Source organism: Cryptomeria japonica, unplaced genomic scaffold (genome assembly GCF_030272615.1).
Source record: "Cryptomeria japonica unplaced genomic scaffold, Sugi_1.0 HiC_scaffold_38, whole genome shotgun sequence".
Taxonomy (NCBI): domain Eukaryota; kingdom Viridiplantae; phylum Streptophyta; class Pinopsida; order Cupressales; family Cupressaceae; genus Cryptomeria; species Cryptomeria japonica.
The window spans coordinates 388,120-405,127 of NW_026728860.1; positions in this window are offsets into that span (position 1 = coordinate 388,120).

Below are 17,008 nucleotides of genomic sequence, written 5' to 3' on the forward strand. Positions count from 1 at the left end.
TTTCTAAATTGAGGAAAGCTAAGAGGTCTAGTAGTGAGTCTACCAAAAAGAGCTTGACCATTGACTCGGAGATTCATAACTTGGAAGAGGAAGATGTGAAAGGAACAAAGCAAGAAAAAGTTGAGAGTAGCTTGGGGGAAAGAAGGTCAGCTAGGCTTTGTGACAAAGAGAGGAATCAACCTACCAAGACTGAGACTAATTTTTATCAAATTTATTATATTGAAGATGCGGCTGACTCTCAGGATAATTCTAAGGATGAGGATGTTAATGTGGATGAGGAAAAACAGACTGAAATCCCTAATGAGATCATGGACGAAGAAGAGGAAATTAAAGAAGAAAACAACAAATCGGAAAGTGAACATTAGTCCCTTTTCAAAGAGCACAATGGCCTAGTGTCCTCTAAAGATATGGAAATGGGTCCCTGTTTTCCGTTGAGGTTGACCCAGGAGGCTAACAACACTAGTTAGGAGCAATTGAATGACATGAAGGAGAAAATTGCAAGGCTAGAAAAGAAATATGATGAACATGATACTATAATGAAACTTTAGTGTGATGCTTTTAATTCTCTCTGTAATATCACAGATGGGATAATGAAGAATGCAGTCCTAGGTACAGTTTCTGGTAAAGGTAGACCGAATAAAATTAGGAAGAAGAATGGAAAGAAAGGTATAAGAGAAATGACAGAGGAGGACGAAGAAGATCAGAAGGAGACATGGAAGCAGAATGTCGGCAGGCTCGAGTGGGAATGGAATCTAATAAAGAAGTAATGGTCTCTTGGTTTTCTCTATTTTGGTCTTTTTGTTATGTTTTTCTTTAGATGGCTACTTGGGACCTGTGTGCCCAATTTGACAGACTTTATGTTAATTAATTATACTAAGACTGGCTCGGTTATGTTGATAAGGATAATGCTGGAAACATCATTAGTAGTATAGCTTATGATAATCGGTATTGTGATACTTCTGCTATTAACATTGGGTATGATACTAGCATCCGTAGAAATAGTCTCAGGGGTAGGAAAATTTTTGATCATTTTTTATTAGAACTGGTTCCTTTTTGTTAGCTATTTTATAGTTGGTGTTTGGTTTATGATGTAATTCTGCTTCTCTTTTCATTCAGGGTCATCTCCCTGCTTATCTAATAAAAAAAAATAAGAGTAAGACAATAACCTTAAATAAATAGAATATGTTATTAATTAATTAATTATTTCCATACCTGGAATGGCATTGTTTCCCTTAACAACTAACCTTTGATATTCTTTTCTCCGTTCATTAAGATGGAACTTTCAGTCACAAGATTTGAACAAGGAACAGATCATATCTTGCTTCTAAAACTGACCTTTTCCAACACATAATCTTTTGGAATTTCAAAATTTGTTTACTATTTATTCTTGTATAAGCTTCTCAACATTATTTTATAGCCTTTAGGTTCTTCATGGAATTGGTTGTGCTTGCGTATTAGAAAATTTATACCGATCTTCTGTATACTGCCGTGCCAACGGGTGGCTGCAGTTTATTCTTTATTTATGCACGATACGTATTAAATATGTATTCTAATCCGGGAAGACTAAATCAACATTTATTTCGACTACGTGAATGAATAAAAATATACAAGTGAAAGAAACGGTTGAAAATTTACACCGATCTTGTAAATACAGCCGCACCACCGGGTGGACTATTGATGCACTATAGAATGAACGAATCCAGTTTTATTTGTCTGTCTTGAGAATGGATGAGAACAGGAGAGGAGCGAAAATTGGTTTCAGTGGCTGTCCATACGGTGAGATTCGGAAGCAGGGTCTTCAGCATTACGAAAGAGGCGCACATGTGACCAGTTTTGGTCTGATAAAACAGACTTCTTGGAGAGCGGTACGGCCATGGAATATGGTTGCTGAGGCCGCACAGGTGCCCAATCCGTCTCTGATAAAATAGATTTCTTTGGGGGCGGTTGGGGCGAAGGACATGGAATAGTGGTATGCCTGCACCTGGCCGAAACATGCACTATAAACAGAAGGAAGTACACAAAAAACAGTACTATCAGTTTCCAACGCATGGAATTCTCCATAATTTCTTTATTGTGTTAAGCGCACAGAAAACACTTTACGTTTCAACTAAATGATCAGTTAGCAGCCGGAAACTGATATGACATCCAATGCAATACTCTCATCTATATATAGAGGGAGCCCCAAATTTAAGAAGCTCCTACGAGGACCTTTGTTCCGTCAAATGATGCATTCAATGTGTTGTGCGTAGTGGAGACCAAAAAAATTACGATCTGCTCCCTATTCAAATTAGAAGCTTTGACTAACTAATTACATCTTAAGAAAGCATGAAAGAAATCTCCCAAAATTAATTCAAAGTGCCGGGTTTCCTAATTTTAAAAAAGTAAGACCTAGCTTACATATATTTTATTTTAATCAAATATATATATAATACATTCAGATATCCTTATGGAGACGCCTATTAGAATTCGGGTACATGATAAAAATAGGCGATAAGGATATATGAAATTTTAAATATCTATTTAGACTATTTTATATAATTTATGTGTTGCAAGATCAAAGCAAATACTAAAATCTAAGATATATTAAACTTTATTTAATGATAATATTAAACTTTATTTAATTTGAGTAATATGGTTATGGTTAGCATTAGGGTTAAGGTTAGTGTTATGGTTAGGGTTAAGGTTTACATAATGGTTCGGGTTAGATTTATGATTAGGGTTTGGGTTATGATAATGTTTAGGGTTTATATCATGGTTAGGGTTAGCATCAACATTAGGGTTTGGTTTTGGTTTAGGATTATGGTTAGCATTAAGGATTAGGATTACAGTTAGGATTATGGTTAGGGTTAGGGTCATGGTTACGGTTTAATATTACAGTTCAATTTATGGTTAAGGTTAGGGTTTAGTGTTAGGGTTTAGTGTCAGGGTGACAATTATAACTGGGGGTATGGTTAGGATTAGGATTCAGTTTATGGTTATGTTTTGGATTAGGGTTAAGGTTAGTATTATGGTCAGGGTTAAGGTTTATATCATGGTTAGGGTTAGGAATATAATAACAATTGGGGTGTATATCATGGTTAGGGTTAGCATCAAGTTTTGTTTTTCGCATGGGATCATGGTTAGTGTTAGGGTTAGTATTGGGGTTAGTCTTGGTGATTATAATTAGGGTAAAGTTTAAAGATTATAATTAAAATTAGGATTAAGGTTAGGGTTAGGTCTAGAATTATAATTAGGATTAGGGATAGGGTTAGGGTTAAGATTGCATAGAAAGATAGTCTATGATGATAGCTACAAGAGTTAGGGTTTGCGTCAGGATTAGGGTTGTTAGGGTTAGGGATTATATTAGAGGGAGTTATAGTATTATAGATAAAATGATAGTTATAATTGGTTTTAGTTAACGATTATAGTTATTATTGTAGGATAATGCTTGGGGTAAGGGTTCAGGTTCAGGTTCAATTAGAATCAATATTAGGAATAGGGGTAGGGTTTAATTAGGATTAGGGTTAGCATTACAACTAAATTAAGGTTACATTTAGTGTTATGACTCAGGAAGGGTTAGGATTCAAGGATAAAGCATGTTGTTAGGGTTATGGTTAGGATTAGGTTTTAGTTTTAAGACTAAGTATTATTGTTAGGGTTAGGGTTAATAATTATAATTAGTGTAAAAGTTATAATTAGGGTTAGGTTTAAGGTTGGTATTGGGGTTAGTCTTAGTGATTATAATTAGGGTAAGTTTTAAAGATTATAAATAGTGATTATAATTTAAATTAGGGTTAGGGTTAGAATTCAAATTAGGATCAGGGTTAGGGTTAGGTTTAAGATTGGAATGAAAGATATTCTGTGATGAGAGGTGTAAGAGTTAGGGTTTGTGTTAGGATTAGGGTTGTTAGGGTTAGGGTTAGATATAAGGTTAGGTTTAGGGTCATTATCAGGTTAGGGTTAGGGTTAGGGTCTAGATTAGAGGGTGTAATAGTATTATAACTAAAATAATAGTTGTAATTGGTAGGATAATGCTTGGGGTAAAGGTTCAGGTTCAATTAGAATCAGTATTAGGGTTAGGGATAGGGTTTAATTAGGATTAAGGTTAGAATTACAACTAAATTAATAGAGCTTTGTTTGAAGGTTAGCATTAGAATTTAGTTAGGGTTATGGGTTATGTTAGCATAAAGATTGGGGATAAGGTAAACCATAGGTTGGATTTATAATCGAGGTCGCTTCAGGGTTATGGTTGACATTCAAATTAGGGTTGAAATAGTAAATATGGTTAAGGTTAATTTTAGGGTTAGGATTATGGTCAGGGTTAAGGTTTACTTATAAGGAACATAAGTTTATGGTTAGGGTTTAGTGTCAGGGTTACAATTAAGTTTAGGGTTTACATCAAAGTTAGGGTTAGAATTACGGTTATGGTTAAATTGGTATTAATGTTCTATTAGGATTAGGGTTTGGGCTAGGTTAAGGTTAGGAATAGATTACGATAAAATCTCCATTTGAATTAGGGTTACATTTAGGGCAGGATTTTTGTCAGGGTTAGGGTTTAGGATTATGGTTAGGTTAGAGTTAGGATTAGGGTTGGGGTTGGGGTTAGGATTATGATTAGGGTTATGGTTAAGTTTATTATTGAAATCATGTTTAGCACTAAGGTTAGGTTTAGGATGATGGTTTGGCTTTGGCTTAGGCTTAGGCTTAGGGTCATAGTTAGGATTATGGTTAGGGTTAGGATTTACATCAAGCTAGGGTCAAGGTTAAGATTAGGGTTTGGGTCAAGGTTAGGGTTAGGATTTAGGTTAGGGTCATTGTTAATATCATTGTTTGAGTTAGGTTTAGGCTTAGGGTTAGGGTGAGGATTATGGTTAATGTTAGGGTTTGAGATTAAGGATAGGGTTAGGGTAATGGTTTGAGTTAGGGTTTAGGGTTAGCATTAGGATTATGGGTAGGATTTACTCTTAGGATTAAGGATAGGTTTTGGGTTTTGGTTAGGGTTAGGGTTAGGGTTTAGGGTTATGGTTAAGATTGTAGTTAGTTTTAGGGTTTAAATATAGCTCAAGTTATAGCTTAATTATAATTATGATTCGAGCATATTGAGGGTTATGGTTACATTTACTTAGGGTTATGGTTAGGCTAGAATTAGGGTTACTATTGTGCTATAATGCTTAGATTCATTTATATTTAGATTAGGAGAATAATAATTATGATTAAGGTTATGGTTAGGGTTTGAGAAGGGTTACGGATAGAACTATAATTAGGGTTAGGGTTTGGATCATCATTAGGATTAAAATTAGATTCAAGGTTTGGGATAGGGATAGAACCTTGGTATCAAAGATAGAACCCCAAGTTTAGTGAGTCACATATTTGTAAATTTACAATATGTTTTAATTAATTTGAAATGGATATAATCATTTAAGAAAATACAAAACCAAAAATAAATCTAAAATTATAATAAATCTATTAAAATAGATTTTAATTTTTATACCCAAAAACATGAAATTTTATAAAATAGTATATACTATAATTTATATAGATTTTATGAAATATTCAAAATAAGTTACATGTGCATATCCATGACTAAGATGGTGGTAATTGCATAGATTGAGCTCAAACCTTCTAAGCAATTGGTAAGTTCTTATCAATCAAACTTTTCACAAAAAATGAACTTAAAGTCCTAAAATTATGAAAGAATCTAGGTCAACCTTTCTATGTATCCGTGGTACTACACAAGTGGTAAAATATTAATTAACATTGATTTTCTATTGTTAATATATATGAGATAGACATATTTATCGACAAGAAAATTGACCACCAAGAAAATGTCCAAATTTACAATATTCAAATTAGCAAATTGTATTCATAGATTCAATTGGAACCATTATTAATATGATTTAAAATTAATTTATATTAAATATATGAAATAAAATCTTGATAACATAAAACAGATAATAATCTACTTAAAGCACCATCATTGATTTGATTTCTATGCTTATCAAAAGAGTAATATTATTTTAGTACCATTTATTTTGTGCATTATTAGTATCTATTCAATTAACGCACTTAAATCTCAATTTTTTATATGCAAGCTATAATAGTATTCAAATAGGGTTAGGGTTTAAGGATAAAGCATGGTGTGCAGGTTAGGATTATATAATAAAGCTTTATTTTAAGGTCAAAGTTAAGGTTTAACTAGGCAAATCTATATAAGGATTATTGTTAGGGTTATGGTTCAATTAATGTTAGGATTAGGGTTAGGATTATGATTATTTTTATGATTAAGGTTTATGTTTTTGGTTAGGATTATGGTTAGGATTAGGACTATGGTTATGGCGAGGGATAGGTTTACTTCATGTTTAGTATTAGTGTTAATGTTAGGGCTAAGGCTAGGGTTTAGGGTTAGAATTTAAAGTTAGGGTTAGGATTATGTTTAGGGATAGGGTATACATCATTGTTAGGGATAGAGTTAGGGTTAGCAATATGTTTTGCATTATATTTAGGGTTAAGTTTATAGGGTTATGGTTAGCTTTTATTGTCAAGGATAATAAATATTTAGAGTTATGGTTATGTTGCAGTTGTTATTATAGGATAATGCATTCATAAAACTTATTATCAGTTTAATATAAAATATTTAAAAAATCCTTCACTATTATGTACTTTTGTTATGAATTGGTTTTCATTATTTAAATATTTTTATGAGATTGATACATTTAAATTTTGTTGTAATAAAATAAAGGCATTTTAAAATAGATTAAACTTAGTTTTAATTAAAATAATCTTATTAATACAAATATGAAAATAGTTTAAACTTTCTTTTGATTTAGATTACTTGTTTTATTCTAACTCTACTCTTATAAAAATTAAATGATAACCCAATACAACATTAATGCTATCCCTAATACAACCCTAACCCTAACCGTAACTAAACCACAATCTTATTTAAGGGTATAACATTTGAGAAATATAAATTTTGTTTTTTCAATATAGAAACATTATATTTTGATGACTAAAATTATTTGTTTAAATATGTGATTTTGAGTTTTTTAATTTAGAAAAATTAAATTTTATGTTTACAATTTAGAAACATACAAGTTTGTTTTTATCTTTTTTTTTTATATTAAAAATAGAGTAATCAAAAAGATAAGTAATAGCCTGAAGAAGTCCCAAGAAGAAATCAGCTCCGGAGGCAAGCCTCACACGGAGAGAGTGTCACAACCCAAAAAAGTTGAGTATATAAGTTACATTACATTCGGAACCAATATTTACAAAAGAGCAGAAAATTGAAAGAGATTAATAAAGTAAATCTTCAAACTAATCCACCCAAGCAGTCCATCCAAGAGGCCCTTCCATCCAAGCTATGCCTTTATTGGCTTGGATTTGAGCAATCTTTTTTATCTGATCATAAGTTGCACTTTTATTTTTGGTTACCTCCTTGTGTAATTTTTTCACCGTTTTGTTGAAGAGATCCAAGTTGTTCATGTGCCTACGGTAATCGTACCCGTCTTTCATTTCAAACTCAAACATTGTGGAGCGTCCCATTTTGAGTAATCTGATAAGTTTTTCCTTCTCGATCATCATTGTGATACAAACCTGCGAGGAAATTTTAAGAAGGGTGAGTTTTAAGAACAACTCAGTAAGAGATCTATGCACACCTTGAAACCTTTCTTCATTTCTACATTTCCAAAGCTGCCATAAAATGTTAGAGGAGATAATGAACCATAACATATTAGAATCATTTTTAAGACCATGTATATAGCCCGTAGCTATTTCAAAAATATCAATCAATTTAGGGTATGTTATTCCACATAAGGCCCAAATCTTCTTTGCAAATTTACATTCAAAGAATATGTGTCTACATGATTCAGGTTTATTACAAAGATAACAGAAATCATTAGGCCTCAAGTACCTATTGATGGGGAGCCTATTAAGCATCATAGGCCATTTAAAACATCTGATCTTGGGATCAATAGAGGATTTCCAGATTCTATTAAAAATTTTATTCCAATCCTTCATCTCCAGATCAGTATACCACAAGTTATTCACATGCTTTATAATATCTTGGTTATTATTCAAAGAATTATATACATTTTTAGCTTTGATTTTATATAGTAGGGTGCCATCCGTCCATTTGCTATTGCTGTATCTGTGTGAGTCAATGAAACATCTGGAGGGGATATTTGAGCAAGCTTTAGATATCATGAAGTAAGTTTTTTTATGAGCGGCCAGAAGATTGTATTTATTTTTTAACTCTTCCCAACTGATCAAGCAGTCATTCTCAAATAAATCAATGAAGGTGGAGATTCCTAATTTATTCCAGAATTTAGCCGAGCAGCCTTGAGTCAGGGCAAGAGGCTTCCCTTGGCGATACAGATTCCACCATATGGACCTCTCACCATGAAGAAGGTTGTCCGAGTGAAAGGAATTATCAGAAATACAGTGTCGCGAGGATTCCCAAGCTTTCCATATGGTTTTAAAGACAAGAGATCCATGAACATATGTTGGTAATTTGCCAAATAATATATCAACAAATGGTAGCTCTTTCCATGATTTAGCCTTTTTTGGGTAGCCCCTCAAAATATTGTTTCTGACAAGTACTTTCCAAGGTTCATCTCCTTCAACATAGTGAGAGACCCATTTGGTGGCAAGAGCTATACCTTGGAGCCTGAGGTCTTTCAGGCCTAGCCCACCATATTTTTTATCAGTACTGCACCAATCCCAATTAACGGCGTGATGCTTTTTGTTACCTTTACCGTCAGACCAAAGGAAGCTCCTTATGGTCTTCTGGATTTCCAATATTTGGTAGTTGTTAAACATCCAAGCTGAAGCGTAGTATATGTTGTATGAAGATAATATTTTTTGGCAAACTTGAAGTCTTCCAGCAAGAGACAAGGATCGGTTGTACCAGTTATTAATCTTTTTGGTGATCTTGGACTTAACCCAGATCCACATATCCTTAATAGAAGGATCAACAGCGAAAGGGATACCCAGGTATTTGAGAATATTGTTGGGGCCCCCCCATTGGAATCCATAGTTCAAAAACCAACCCGGAGGTTGCTCGTTCCAGCCAAGACAAATGCATTTGCCTTGAGAGAGTCTAGCACCCGAAATCTTGCAGAAAAGGTCAAGCTTTTTGGTAAGATAACTAAAGTTAATATCTTCCATTTTAACAAATAAGCTAGTATCATCAGCGAATTGGCAGATGTTCAACTCTTCATTGTTAGGTAAGGTGATGCCTTTGATAGCCGGGGATATAGTATTATCAGTAAGAATATAGGATAAAGCTTCAGAAGCAATGACAAAAAGAGCAGGGGCAAGAGGACATCCCTGTCTAATAGATCGGGTCAGAGGAAAGGGATCAGATAAGGATCCATTAATTTCAACTTGAGCCATAGCATCTTTAAGAAGGATCTTTATGTAGTTACAGAAGATGTTAGGGAATCCAAAGGCCTTGAGCATAATATCAATAAAATTCCATTCAATTCTATCATATGCTTTCTCAAAGTCTAAGAGAAATATAGCAACGTTCTGATTGGAAGACTTAGCCCAGTTCATTGCTTACCAGCTGGTTATGAGGTTTTCCAAGATATATCTACCTTTAATAAATCCAGTTTGAGTGGATCCAACAAATTTAGGCAAGATGCTTTCCAATCTGTAAGCTAATACTTTGGCAAGAATTTTATATGAGACATTCAATAAGGTAATTGGTCTCCAAATTTTTATACTTTTTTTGTCTCCCTCTTTAGGGATAAGGTTGATAATACCTCTGTTGATAATACTGCCCAAAGACCCTTTATTAAAGGCTTCATTATAAAGGTCAAGGAGATCCGAGCTTATCCATCCAATATTAGCTTGATAAAACTCAGTCGGGATCCCATCAGGACCATGAGTTTTATCTTTCTTAAGAGAAGAGATAGCATTAATAATTTCCTGTTTAGTTATACTTTGCCCCAGAGTGTCCGAATCGGTCTGCGTTAATTTTTTGGGGATAATGGAACTAATTGTGTTCCTGAGAGCAGAGGATTCTCTGTTATCCTCGGAAGTAAACAGAGTACAGTAATAGTTAGCAAAAGCTTTCTTAATGTCATTAGGATCAACTAACTCCTTATTATCAACATAAATGCTAGTAATATTTTCATTAATATGTTTTTGCTTAAGATAGTTAAAAAAGAATTTGGAGCCTTTATCACCGTTTTGTATCCAATGTGTCCTGCATCTAAGCTTGGCACCATTGACAAGTTTTTGTTGATGCAAGCGAAGGTTGTCCCTAGCAGTCGAAACAATAGTGACTAAGTTATGATTGGAAGGGTCATTTTGCAGAAGAGTTTTAGCAGTTTTAAGCTTATCAGCAAGATTTCTCTCAGCCAATCTATAATTCTTGGCCTCTTTTTGTCCAATTGTTTGAAGCAGGGTTTTCCAAGCAAGCATATTTTTTTGCCATCTATCACAGCATGAAAGGGACAGGTATCCATTCTTATTGACCGAACTAATGAGTTGGATAGCAATCAAGATGTCATCATCTTCCAGCAAGGAAGTATTGAGGATATATCTAGAGTTACCATTCCGAGGGGCTTGAGGAATACATGTGAGTTTGATACAGGCAGATATGGGATGATGATCCGAGAGGGCCGTAGGATGAACCGAAATAGCATTGCCAAATTTATCAGGGATAAAGGAAAAGCTATTCGAATGAGCGTAGAATCTATCAAGTCTAGCATATATACGAGAAGTGCCTTGCTGAAAGTTACACCAGGTGTACCTAAGATTAGGAGAAATATTGACATCATTTTTAATAGGATCAAAAAGTTTTTTATATTGGATCATATTATTCCAATGGTCAATCTCAGCCGGCTTCCAGCTAAAGGGTCTGCCACCCGATTTATCAATTTGAGATTCAATCATGTTGAAGTCTCCTCCCAAAATCCATGGGATGTCTGGAAGGGAGGTTAACCAAAGCCAAAGGTTAGCCCTCTCCATAGGGTCATTAGGGGCATAGACAGAGCATATTCCAAAGGAAACATTATTGAAACAGAAAGATGCCCACACCGAACTATTGCATGGAGATCGACCTTTATCCATAATGTACTTGGTCCATTTCAGATTGATAAGCAGCGCAGTACCACCCCTACCTTTTGAGTGAGCAGTACAGATTTTTATGGAGTCTTTCCAGATAATGTCAAGACTACAATCTAACATAAAATCAACAGCTTTGAGTTCTTGTAACATAATGAAATCTTTGTTCTTAATAGTGTCTAAAAAACGCTTAGGAATATATTTCCTATCCGGGGATTCAAGACCCCTTACGTTCCATGAGATAAAATTCATTCTAGATTGTTGTCAGTGGGAACGCAAATAAGTTCCATGGACCCTTCTGTCCTATTAGAAATGCTTTGAGAGGATAATTCTTCAGTCCCGCACCCGCCAGGACTTTTGTTTTTTGACCCCGGAGGTCTACCCCGTCTCTTAGATCTGGGGAAATCTTTCTGCCATTCTAAGTCATCTGCTTCCGCTTCAGAAATCTTAGAGCAGACATTCCCACTTTCAGGTCTAAGCCACAGAGTAGAGATATTTTGGTCTTTTGTAGGCTCGGTAGGAATAGTTGTCTTGTTACTTTTATTTGCTAGAACTATTTCCAGATAATATCCTTCATCAATTTCTTTGAAGGTCTTAGTTTTAGTGGAGGTAGGGTTAATATTAACTGGTGTGGGAGGAACATAGGTCGTAGGAGTCACAGGTGGAATGTTAGCTTTGTTAGTTTTGTTATCTTGAGCTTCCGGGTTTTCAATTTTCCTTCTTCTTTTTTTGTCTGATTTCCTTTGGACTTCTTGAAACCCATCTGTCATATTAACATCTATAGTGGGTTCGGCCATTTTGGTAGAGGCTTGATCATTCATGAGCGTAACAGGTGTGGGAGATAGCACTGGAGATACCACAACGGTATTAGCAGGAGGGACAGGGTTTTTCATAGTTGCTAAATCAATAGGTTTAGGATTAGGATTAGCCCCATTTTTTTTATTGATAATGGGGCATTCTCGGCGAAGATGTCCTTCCTTTTTACACAAAAAACAAGCATTCAGACCCCCAAGGATTTCCAGCGGACATGAGATAACCTCTCCAAGAATGTTGATCTCGAGGGCCGAAGGAATTTCTATACCAGGTTTAATCGAAACTAAAGCCCTAGCGTCCATGTGAGGAACCAGCCGAGTAGAATCATCAAATCTAATAACCTTACCAAGTGGTTCCAGGAGTTGGGTAATGAAACGCCAAAGATATGGGGGCAGATTTTTAACAATGATCCATCTTGGTGCCGACAGAGCAAGCACCTCTTCATGGATAGCTTCCGAAGTCCATGCTAATGCGCGAAAGGTAGTATTACCCACATTCCAATACTGCCATTTGAGAACAGCTTCCTGCGCTTCCGTAGTTTTAAAGAAGATAACAAAAAACCCCTTCTGCACCTGCCTACAGAAAGATATGCTATGCCCTAGCTTGAGATTCCAATAATTGTAAAACCAATCATCAAGAAATTTCCTAGCAGGGCATCTTTCTATATCAACAGTAGCAAAGAAAATGGCAAAATTTTTTAATCTATTTTTTTCCCTCACAATTTCACCTAGCATTTCAGGATTAGGCGAAATGGAAAAAGGTTTCAAGGTGTTCACAGAGCCCTTACCTGGCTCGGCCTCATCTTGCTGATGCGATATACAAAATTTAGCTGAAGCAGTGACAGTGGTGTTGGCCACCGCTTCAGAGAAGGTTTTTGTTGATGAAAAAACATTGTGATTATCATTTTTGCTGTTAATCAGTTTAGATGCAGGGGATGCAACAGAGGCATTAATGGGCGTTATGGCAGAACTAACGTCTTCTGCAGAGGGTAATAAAGGCGGGCTAGACATCTTATATTTTTAAAAAAACAAAAGGAGAATGGAACGTGCACACCTGTGACATCGGTAGAGGAGCCCTAGTTGATGCGGTCGCCACGTTGCAATTCTTATTCGGATGCAGAGTTCATTCGAGGATGCAGCGCGAGAAAACGCAGACCGTTTTTCCTGTTTCTTTTATTCGGGTTGATAATTTTAATAAATATTCAGTTTGTTTTTATCTTTCTAAATTGATAACTAATATTCTTGCAACATTATCTTAACAAAAACGAGAAAAATAGTATGTTCTATCATTCTATGCAAATACAATTTAGAAACATTACATTTTTATTACTACAATTTAGAAATTGAAAAATCACATGTGTATAAATTTGATTTTTTCAATATAGAAACATTATATCTTGATGACTAAAATTATTTGTTCAAATATGTGATTTTGATTTTTTAAATTTAGAAAACTTAAATTTTATGTTTACAATTTAGAAACATACAAGTTTGTTTTTTATCTTTCTAAATTGATAACTACGATTCTTGCAACATTATCTTAACAAAAAAGAGAAAAACGGTATGTTCTATCACTCTATGCAAATATAATTTAGAAACATAAAATTTTCCTTTTGATCTTGAAAAATCACGTGTATATAAATTTGTTTCTTTCAATATCGAAACATTATATTTTGATGACTAAAAATATTTGTTTAAATATGTGATTTTGATTTTTTAAATTTAGAAAAATTAAATTTTATGTTTACAATTTAGAAACATACAAGTTTGTTTAGGAGAAAAATGGTATGTTCTATCACTGTATGCAAATATAATTTAGAAACATTATATTTTTATTACTACAACTTAGAAACATAGATTTAATTTTTTCAATATAGAAACCTTATATTTGGATGACTAAAATTATTTGTTTAAATATGTGATTTTGATTTTTTAAATTTAGAAAAATTTAATTTTATGTTTACAATTTAGAAACATACAAGTTCTTTTTTATCTTTTTAAATTGATAACTAAGATTCTTGCAACATTATCTTAACAAAAAAGAGAAAAACGGTATGTTCTATCACTCTATGCAAATATAATTTAGAAACATTTTATTTTTATTACTACAATTTAGAAACTTAAAAATTATTTTTGATCTTGAAAAGTCACGCGTGTATAAATTTGATTTTTTCAATATAGAAACATTATATTTTGATGACTAAAATTATTTGTTTAAACATGTGATTTTGATTTTTAAAATTTAGAAAAATAAAATTTTATGTTTACAATTTAGAAAGATAAAAGTTTATTTTTATCTTTCTAAATTGATAACTAAGATTCTTGCAACATTATCTTAACAAAAAAGAGAAAAACGGTATGCTCTATCATTCTATGCAAATATAATTTACAAACATTATATTTTTATTACTACAATTTAGAAAGATAAAAATTATTTTTTGATCTTGAAAAATCACATGTGCGTATAAATTTTATTTTTTCAATATAGAAACATTATATTTTGATCACTACAATTATTTGTTCAAATATGTGATTTTGATTTTTTAAATTTAGAAAAATTACTACAATTATTTGTTCAAATATGTGATTTTGATTTTTTAAATTTAGAAAAATTACTACAATTATTTGTTCAAATATGTGATTTTGATTTTTTAAATTTAGAAAAATTAAATTTTATGTTTACAATTTAGAAACATACAAGTTTTTTTTTATCTTTTTAAATCGATAACTAAGATTCTTGCAACATTATCTTAAGAAAAAAGAGAAAAACGGTATGTTCTATCACTGTATGCAAATATAATTTAGAAACATTATATTTTTATTACTACAATTTAGAAACATAAAAAAGATTTTTGATCTTGAAAACTCACGTGTGTATAAATTTGATTTTTTCAATATAGAAGCCTTATATCTGGATGACTAAAATTATTTGTTTAAATATGTGATTTTGATTTTTTAAATTTAGAAAAAATTAAATTTTATGTTTACAATTTAGAAACATAAAAGCTTTTTTTTATCTTTCTAAATTGAGGAAAGCTAAGAGGTCTAGTAGTGAGTCTACCAAAAAGAGCTTGACCATTGACTCGGAGATTCATAACTTGGAAGAGGAAGATGTGAAAGGAACAAAGCAAGAAAAAGTTGAGCGTAGCTTGGGGGAAAGAAGGTCAGCTAGGCTTTGTGACAAAGAGAGGAATCAACCTACCAAGACTGAGACTAATTTTTATGAAATTTATTATATTGAAGATGAGGCTGACTCTCAGGATAATTCTAATGATGAGGATGTTAATGTGGATGAGGAAAAACAGAATGAAATCCCTAATGAGAACATGGACAAAGAAGAGGAAATTAAAGAAGAAAACAACAAATCGGAAAGGGAACATTAGTCCCTTTTCAAAGAGCACAATGGCCTAGTGTCCTCTAAAGATATGGAAATGGGTCCCTGTTTGCCTTTGAGGTCGACCCAGGAGGCTAACAACACTAGTTAGGAGCAATTGAATGACATGAAGGAGAAAATTGCAAGGCTAGAAAAGAAATATGATGAACATGATAGTATAATGAAACTTTAGTGCGATGCTTTTAATTCTCTCTGTAATATCACAGATGTGATAATGAAGAATGCAGTCCTAGGTACGGTTTCTGGTAAAGGTAGACCGAATAAAATTAGGAAGAAGAATGGAAAGAAGGGTATAAGAGAAATGACAGAGGAGGACGAAGAAGGTCAAAAGGAGACATGGAAGCAGAATGTCGGCAGGCTCGAGTGGGAATGGAATCTAATAAAGAAGTAATGGTCTCTTGGTTTTCTCTATTTTGGTCTTTTTGTTAAGTTTTTCTTTAGATGGCTACTTGGGGCCTGCGTGCCCAATTTGACAGACTTTATGTTAATTAATTATACTAAGACTAGCTCGGTTATGTTGATAAAGATAATGCTGGAAACATCATTAGTAGTATAGCTTATGATAATCGGTATTGTGATACTTCTGCTATTAACATTGGGTATGATACTAGCATCCGTAGAAATAGTCTCAGGGGTAGGAAAATTTTTGATCATTTTTTATTAGAACTGGTTCCTTTTTGTTAGCTATTTTATAGTTGGTGTTTGGTTTATGATGTAATTCTGCTTCTCTTTTCATTCAGAGCCATCTCCCTGCTTATCTAATAATAAAAAAAAAGACTAAGACAATAACCTTAAATAAATAGAATATGTTATTAATTAATTAATTATTTCCATACCTGGAATGGCATTGTTTCCCTTAACAACTAGCCTTTGATATTCTTTTCTCCGTTCATTAAGATTGGAACTTTCAGTCACAAGATTTGAACAAGGAACAGATCATATCTTGCTTCTAAAACTGACCTTTTCCAACACATAATCTTTTGGCATTTCAAAAATTGTTTACTATTTATTCATGTATAAACTTCTCAACATTATTTTATAGCCTTTAGGTTCTTCATGGAATTGGTTGTGCTTGCGTATTAGAAAATTTATACCGATCTTCGGTATACTGCCGTGCCAACGGGTGGCTGCAGTTTATTCTTTATTTATGCACGATACGTATTAAATATGTATTCTAATCCGGGAAGAATAAATCAACATTTATTTCGACTACGTGAATGAATAAAAATTTACAAGTGAAAGAAACGGTTGAAAATTTACACCGATCTTGTAAATACAGCCGCACCACCGGGTGGACTATTGATGCACTATAGAATGAACGAATCCAGTTTTATTTGTCTGTCTTGAGAATGGATGAGAACAGGAGAGGAGCGAAAATTGGTTTCAGTGGCTGTCCATACGGTGAGATTCGGAAGCAGGGTCTTCAGCATTACGAAAGAGGCGCACATGTGACCAGTTTTGGTCTGATAAAACAGACTTCTTGGAGAGCGGTACGGCCATGGAATATGGTTGCTGAGGCCGCACAGGTGCCCAATCCGTCTCTGATAAAATAGATTTCTTTGGGGGCGGTTGGGGCGAAGGACATGGAATAGTGGTATGGCTGCACCTGGCCGAAACATGCACTATAAACAGAAGGAAGTACACAAAAAACAGTACTATCAGTTTCCAACGCATGAAATTCTCCATAATTTCTTTATTGTGTTAAGCGCACGGAAAACACTTTACGTTTCAACTAAATGATCAGTTAGCA